Source organism: Camelus bactrianus, chromosome 1 (assembly GCF_048773025.1).
Source record: "Camelus bactrianus isolate YW-2024 breed Bactrian camel chromosome 1, ASM4877302v1, whole genome shotgun sequence".
NCBI classification, from domain to species: Eukaryota; Metazoa; Chordata; class Mammalia; order Artiodactyla; family Camelidae; genus Camelus; species Camelus bactrianus.
Genome location: NC_133539.1, coordinates 83,191,611 through 83,200,029, shown reverse-complemented (window position 1 = coordinate 83,200,029; position 8,419 = coordinate 83,191,611). Strand labels below are relative to the sequence as shown.

General features: G+C 37.6%; 1 long non-coding RNA gene across 2 annotated transcripts in view; it reads left to right on the top strand.

Annotated features, from left to right (window-relative positions):
- The first annotated feature begins 508 nt into the window (after positions 1–508).
- Positions 509–8,419, top strand: part of LOC123616016 (uncharacterized) — a 31,129-nt gene continuing 23,218 nt past the window's right edge. For both annotated transcript variants that reach the window (XR_006723877.2, XR_006723880.2), the window contains exon 1: positions 509–804. This is a non-coding gene — a long non-coding RNA (uncharacterized LOC123616016). The remainder of the gene's footprint in view (positions 805–8,419) is intronic.

Genomic DNA, 8,419 nt, shown 5'->3' with positions numbered 1-8,419 from the left:
ATTTCTTAGTTTTATCTTATTTGTGCTCTAACTTATAACCAGCCTTTGAATGATTTTTTCCCCTAAAAAATAACTGTTTTATATTATGATAACTAAATTTAGACCCTACTGATATTCCCAAAGCCACAATAAGGGAACAAGCTGGGAACTGCATTATTTTACCTTCAGAATGGCCAGAATTATTTCAAACTTCAGCTTTTGATGACTTCATGCATGAATAACAATGCAGTTAGTTTTACTAAAAAAAAAAAAAACACGACGAGGCTGGCCTTTCCTATTTGCAAACCCATCGCAGTTAAGTCCTTCATAATAAAATAAAGAATTATTTTATGGCCTTGATGTTCAAATGTCAAAGATGCTAAATTTGCTGCACAAAATTTGACAACTTGACTTGAAAAAAATTTTTCCTATTAATATTAATAGATCTGTTAAAAAAAAAAAAAGCATCTGGACAGTTCATTTAAATGGCCACAAGAGAGCAGTAAGAAATTAAAGCTTCGAAAGATGACTCATAGTCACACTTTATGTATGTGTTTTGCTATTAGGAAGAATTGAAAGACAGACCTATTTCTATTTGTTCTTAAACTTAGAAATTTAATTTAGAATTTCTTAATTTTTTAAAGCCCTTTAGGAAGGACAAGATAGATAGCATCAGTTGAAATTTACTGAAAAGGGCCATGAGCTAGGGCTTTTACAAACCTCAAGTTCAAGTGTGAAAATAGAAGAAAATGATTACTCTGGGCAGAGGAACATCTTGAGCAGTCATCCGGCCCATCCCTTTGGATTATTCAAGCCGGACGAAAGGTATGTAACTCATTTACCAAGTCCCTCAGAAGAAGATCCTGGCATCTTGTTCCTAGAACATGGCCAACACATTAAAATGTTAACTACAAGGAAATATATTTTTATGCTTAATCCTATTCATGTTGTAATTTAGCTACTATTTTAATTAATATCCAGGGAGACTTTGGACATTCCTCAAGGTCCAAGCTCTTTTTTTTTATGTGCCCTGCTCTTCATTGCCTGTACAAACTTTGCCCTTTTTACTTGGAATTTTCGATGCCATGAATTTTTAAATGAATTTAAAAATCATGAATTTGCAAAATCACCAGCAGTAGTCCCAATATAGGAGGCGCTGTTAAGAATCAGTCTGAAAAAAAAAAAAAGATTAATGACCAGTAGAAGAGTAGACAAAGGATATAAACAGACAATTCACAAAAGTAGAATCTTAGCTTGTCAACAAACAGATGAGAAAAGTGTTCATGCTTAGCAGTAGAAAAAGGAATGCAAATTAAAGTGGGATACTTTTATATTGCTAGATAAGCACAGATTTAAAAGAATTCTAATGTCCAGTGTTAATGAGAGAGAACAGCCAGCCACTCAAACACTGGGGCATATGTTGGGACAACTTTCCTGAGGGCAGTTTGGAAATACAGATCAAAAACTTTTAAAATGTGAAATTTTCTTTGACCTAGCAACTTCATTGTTAGGAATTAATCCCACAGAAACAATCAGACAAGTACAGGTTTTAATAGTAAAAAGAATTGGAAAAGTAAAAACTTAAACTGTCTCAAAAGGAGAATTGGTTAAATAGAGCATAGCCAGACAAATGAACTCTTATGCAAATCACTAAAAATACTACAAATATATATTTATTGACATTGAAAGCCATTGGTGTATTTTAAGTTAAAATAAGATTGATAACAGGAAAGTATGATTTCATGTAGGGAGAAACTGTGAATGACTACCTGGAAAAATGTCTGGATTATATATACCGAATAACAGTTATCTGTGGGTAATGGACTCAAAGATGACTTTTGCTTTCTTCTGTAGAACTTTAGAGTCTACTGTTGTTTTCGTTTGTTGTTTTTCCTCAATTGTACAAGTTACTTATAAAATTGTAAACACACAAAAAGCTGCTTCTATATTGAGAAAAAAATTCTTAGAAAACCTTTAAAGTTGGTTTGGTGAATTTGTAAGAAGTTTGAAGTTCAATCTTCCTATAGTAAGTTTGCTGTGAAGACACCAGTCAAAAATTATGATCTGTGGTTATCAACATTTTCTGAATAGAGTAATATGAAAGAAAAATACATAACATCGAGCTACCAGGCAGTCTGCAGCTTGTGTCTATATGTTGCGAATACAGCTAGATGAAAATTAAACAGCCAAACAAATATTCAGAAGGTTGATTTTCTTCATAATGTAAATGTGATTGCTTCTTAAGAGGAAAATAAATCCTCCCCACCCCTTTTACCCAAGAATAAGCCAGTGACCTGACATCCAACCTATTTCATTTTTTCTAGATGTTCTATATGATCATATTCTCATTGATTTTCAGGCCCATATTAAACCTACCATTAATGTAGTGAAATGTATCTTTTGAAAGGGCTTTTACTGAATGTGGCATTTGTGTAGCTGAAGCTCTCTCCCACGATGCTACCTTCTCAGCGACTGCAGACTCAGAAAGGGATACTGTTTCCTCCTATAAGCTACTCGGCCATTCTGCATTTTCAACCCAGTTCAGATTATATGACTTCTAAAATGATCGGCTAGTGAATATCTTGGATAAACCTAGTACTAGATTAGACCTCAAAACAAACTACGAGATAAATATTAGCCTCAATGTGAGATGGCAAACAGGCTCAGTACGTTGCCCGTGAAAGGATGAATGATGTAGAGGAGGTAGGAGGGTAACCCTTGCACTCTATGGACCCCACAACTTTGCAGGGTTTTTTTTTTTTTTAACATGAAAGAGGCCCTTTTTCCCAGTTGCTCACTTTTTTCTTCATAGCATTTCCTCAGCCTTTTGAGGCCCATTTTCCTCCTACCACTGAATCCTTCTAGATGGGAGAGAAAAAAAAAAAAAAGAAAGTAAGCAAGAAAAAAGTATATGAGATGCCTTTGAAAAGCAATATTTCAAAGTTTTGTGATTTTCTCCCTGCAGAAACTGCGAGCTGGGCTGTGGGGGTGGGAGCAAGGCAAAGCAGCCCCGTGGGCCAGTTCGGAACCCCTGCCCCAGCTGACCACGGATGGCTTGTATCACCTTGAAATAACTGCCCACTTGTACTTTATGGTTCCCCGTTTATGAAATCTGAACAGGCGTTTTTGCCACCCTCATTGGACAGTTACAACTCCACTCCCCTTAAAAACATATTTTATCCTTCCTAGAAAAATGTAAAAATTGTGTCCTGGTGATGTGAACACAGAAAAGGAAGTAAATGCCTCTGTTTTATCCATCACATCTGAAAATGTCTTTAGCTGCCAATCAAATTGTGTTCGATAGCCAGCGCTTTTGAATATCCTCATCTGTGATGGCCCAGAAGTGGGACGTTGAAGTCTGGACCACACAAGGCAGAGAGCAGCGCCCTCGGTGATGGGTAAATGCACTAGTCATTTCCAGTCCTCCTTCTGGCTGCCTTTGAAAAGGAATTACTTCAGCATGCCCTGACCTTTGCCCTCTCTGTTAAAGAGGTTCCATGAACTTCAGAGGATCTGCTGATTCTTACCACCGTCTCTCCCCACCCCCTTTCTTTCCTGGTCCCCAAACACCACTCTCTTGCCATTCCGAGGCCTTTTGTTAGTGCATGCTTTTAAACAATATGCTGAAAACCAGAAAATAAGTTTGAACTTTAAAAAAAAATCCAGAAGGAATGAAACAAAGACATTCAAACAGCAAACGGGCAGGAAGGCAGAGGCAGGGGAGATGAAGCGGGCGGGGCGGAGGGTGGGGCAGGGGATTAGAAGCACCAGTACTTCCTTTTCTACGGGCTCGCTGGGCTTGGGTGAGTCACCTAACATTAATCTTGTCTGAAAAAGGGGATGTAGGAACACTTCCTTAAAGAAATTCTATGTGAGCAGATACGGTAATATATAAAACCTCTTTGAAAAATGTTCCCAGAAAAACTCCAACTATTATTTTTATTCCTCAACTTGCTTAGCTTTCGCGTTTCAGAAACTGTGGCGATGTACCTTGCTGACATTAAAACAGCGGAAGTGATATCACTAATTTGGGGGGAAACTTGGCTTTTTTAGTAGAGCTAATAAGTTATACGGCAAGTATGAGGTTGCTTAACCTAGTTAAAATAAAATATCAGATTCCAATTCCACTAACATTCACGAAGGACCTAGCGTGTGTTGGGTTCTCTCTCTCTCTCTCTCTCTCTCTCTCTCTCTCTCTCTCTCTCCCCCTCTCGGCACTAATAGAAACTAAATGTATGTCGGGTAACAGAAACTTAATGAATGTCGGGCTCTGGCAAGAATTAAGGTAACTGTAGAAACAAGGGAATGAAAATTAATCGGCCCTGAGTTCATTGTAGTAGATTAAGACCAGTTCTGAGCTATTTTTCTGGCTAGTGGACTTAAGTAAATTCAAAGATTTGGTTTTTCATCTATCCATCCAACAAAAATGTACCAAGAGGCTCTAGCAGGCCAGGCAATGGCTCACTAAGAATAAGATAACGTCCCTTCCTTCGTCAGGTAGCACACGTTCCTGTACAGGAAGATAAAAAATAAACAAGTAAGCCAATGAAGTAACTGACAATATTAGAGAGTAATGAGTGCTGAGAAGGAAATAAAATTAGGTCGTTGAAGGAGAAACCGCCAAAGGATTCTTTAGATAAGGTGGTCCAGGGAAGAGTTGTTTGAGTTGGTGGCATGATGGGTCAGCTGAGATCCAAAGGGTGACTGAGAAGTCACAGTAGTGCGATGAGGCAGAAAAAGAGGGAACAGCCAGCTGAAGGTTTTCAAGGCAGAGCCAGGAAGAAAGCCATCAGGTATAAAATACAGTGAGCAAAGGGGAAAGTGGTAGGAACGGAGGTCAGGGAATCTAGTGAGCCTAGATTATGTCAGGTTTTTGATGTCACCAAAAGGAGTTTGGATGCTGATCAGCATGCAATGAAAAGTCACTGGAGGATTCTAGCAGGAAAAAGAAAAGATCTTCTTTCCATTCCTTTTTTAGAGAAAATTCAGGCTCCTCTGTGAGGATGGATTGTGGGAGAGCAAGAATGAAAGGAAGGAGGGGAGTTAGGAAGCTCTGTAAGTGAACTTATAGGCTTACGTAAGCTTATGTAAGACGCTTACATGAGTTTATATAAGAAGCTACGTAAGTCAGGTGAGCAAAAACAGTGCCAGAGACCAGATTCAGCATGTGATGTTGGGTAGGACTGGGGGGTTTTATGCTACATTTAGAAACCTTTGGCAAAGTTCCTTGGAAAGATAGTGATAATTGTCGCATCAAATGAACTTGGCAACAGTCAGAATTAAAGCACAAACCAGATAAACCACAGCTCTACACCAGAGAAACGCTTTCTCTTTGAGTTCAATTCATTATGATTCTCTTCTCCAACTTAAGAGCCTTGTACCGGAACTGGTCATGTGGATAATACTTACTCTTGCCTTCCCCCCACCCCACTACGACCCCTTGGATTCTCCATCTCCCCAGCCATTGCAGGCAGAGAAGAGGAAGGTAGGGTCAGTAAGCTGCTCACATTAACATGGAAAATGAGAAGGAGAACTGTTAGCAGAATGTAGATGCTCTGTCTGGACTTCAATAAGGCTATAATCAGAACCACATTGCTTTGTAACAGGAAATCTGGGCTTCGAAGAACTGCAAAGTGGAGATTTACCAACTGACCTAATCAGGCAAAGAAAATGTCAAACTGCAATAACAGATTTTTGTACTCCTGTCTGCCTAAAGAGCAGAGGTTGGGGCCCCTGCCCAGCATAGATCACAAAACACACAATTATCCAGGCTCCATGTTTCAGTAAAGCGTTTTGGTTAAATGTGCCAGATATTGTTAAAAATACAAAGAACCCTGTTCATAAACACCAGGCCTTCTACTGATCCAAAGGCACATGTTTATTTGTGTGGTCAGTGGCCTGCATATTTTAAGAATCATGTAAATAATAAAGTCATACTACTTTATTTGGTAAGGGTGAAATTGATGCCCAATAATCAGACACATTTGTGGGCTGCACATATGCTATTGGTGAGAAATGGTGACTGAATGCTTGGGAGAGAATTTATAAAGACATAATTCAAAATTTACATCTTTCTTTATGGGAAAAAGGACCTGCCTCTTCTTTGCTTCATGAACACAAGTAAAAAATAGAAATAGTAACAATAACAATAATAATAAACCTATTGGGACTACACCTCCAAAGAAAAAGAAATGCAGCAGTTCAAGGCCAGTCAGACCATTAAATCTAATCACAATATTTGAATTATTTCTTACGACTTACCTTAGGGGAAAAAAGTAGGTAAGTCTACTTCTGAGACTGAGACAATTGATAGTTTCCCCATTTGAACTTAACCAGACAGAAAATTAAAGTTGAAAAAGTCTTCAATTTCCCAGAAGAGTGCCCAGTCATAATTAGCTTTTAGAATATTTAGATGTTTCCTTGAAACGCTTTCACATTTGTTTTCAGCCAATAGATAATTCTTTTTGAAGCCAAATGTTTGACTGAGTAACTCTTTTTTTTTTTTGTATGTAACCCTACCCCCCACCTCCGCTCTTCTGTCTATAGAAACTGCAAGCTCACTGCTGAGAGCTGAGTCCAAGCTAAAGCCATCACCAGTTGTCAACCAATTTTCATTAAAGTGCTAATAGGAAAGGCAACATTCATTTTCTCTCTATATATATATGTATTTTTAGGTTGTCTATTTTTACATATTTCTTTTTCTCAGACCAAGCCAGAGATAAGCTGAAATTAGCATATAAATAACTCAATCATTTTTGAATTTTTTGGTAAAGTGTGGCTGATCGTTTGTGATCTTTGCCCCTATATCTGGATGGCAGACTTTTCACTTTTGCAGACAAAAGTTGACATCTCCACCTCAATCACAGCATACTTCCTCTTCGAGCCTGACTGAGACCTTCTCGCAGAAGGCACCAGGTAGCTACTGCTGAGACATGAAAGCTAGTTAAGGAGGGGAAACCTCCTTGCTCTTCCTGACCTATATGCAAATGGCAGTGAGTTTTCTCATATGAGAGTAAACATACGAGAAACAGCATCTCTAGATCCCATTTATGTCACATTTTCTCAATAAACTGCCAAAGAGAGAGCTGAGCGAACGTCTCCAGGACTGAAAAACACGGAAGATCGGAAGATCAGAGAATCTGGACATGGTGAAAAGAAAAATTGAAAACAAAAAACAAAAAACCCCCACATCATCCAAATAGGCTAACGGATGCAGAAAAGTCAATAACAAGATGGTCAAAATGGAAGTGTGAAGCACTTAATGGAGTTGGGATCAAGCAACATCCCTCCAAGTCATCATGCTGCTACCGCCAAGTCACGTGGTATATTTCGGCTTTTGTTTGTGAACTACAGCTTGAGGGGGCTGAGACGGTTGGTGTTGTTTACAGGATTAATCTTCCCTGGATTAATGGAGATCAGATCAGATGAAATGTTTGGCTTTGATTTGAATCCACTGACCAGAGGGGTTTTGGGGGTATCAGAACTAATAATAAGTAAAGCAGGAAACAATATATTTGATCATTAAAAGGAAAGGAAAGAAACTTGCAACTTGAGGTGTGCATTTAAAGAGTTCATTCTGACTTAAATACTTCACATACATAGATCCAGGCTAAAATAAGACTAATATTTGAGTATTAACTTATTAACTAATGATATGGATTAAGAACTCTAAACCTTGATTAGAAATAATACTTAAAATATAATAATTTCATTTAGCATTCAACAATATTATTTTAGTCTGTTCAGTACTTAAAAAAAAAACCTCAAAATACACTGTTTACAACCTCATGGTTTAAAAGGGTCAAACATATACTTTGGTAGGAAGAGAGACTGACTTACAAATTTGGAAATTTTTATTGAATTACCTGAGATAATCTAGCTCTTTCCTGAATGTTAAAGATGAACAGTGCTTGCTTCCCCCCCCCAATTAATTACATCACTCAAGAAAAATATTTAATATAAATAACCTTAAAATATTAACTAAAAGTTACTTTCCAGAATGTATTGTTTATTCTATGGTATTACTGAGTTATTTCCATAAAGCATTTAGCTAATTATGATACATTATTTTATTTGAGATGTTAGGGTAATTTAGATTTATCTAATGCTCAAGTCCAATAAACATACGTATAAGTATTATCTTAATGTCAGTCCAGGGAGCTAGAACAACAGTTTTTACTGTGAAAAGGAGGATGGAGTAAAACCCTTTTAAATATACTGAAGAAGACTGGTGCCACTTAAATAATTATCAGTTATCGCCTTTCCAAATGAGGTCTTGAAGAATATGCTGTTGTGCTTGAATATTCACCCTTAGTTTTGACTCCTTTCTTTTTTCCGTTACTACATTCACACTTCTAACCTAGAGACTATGAATAATAAGTAACTTGCCTCTACCTCATTGTTCAATTTTAGAATTGTGAATGACCCACCTGGGTAATGA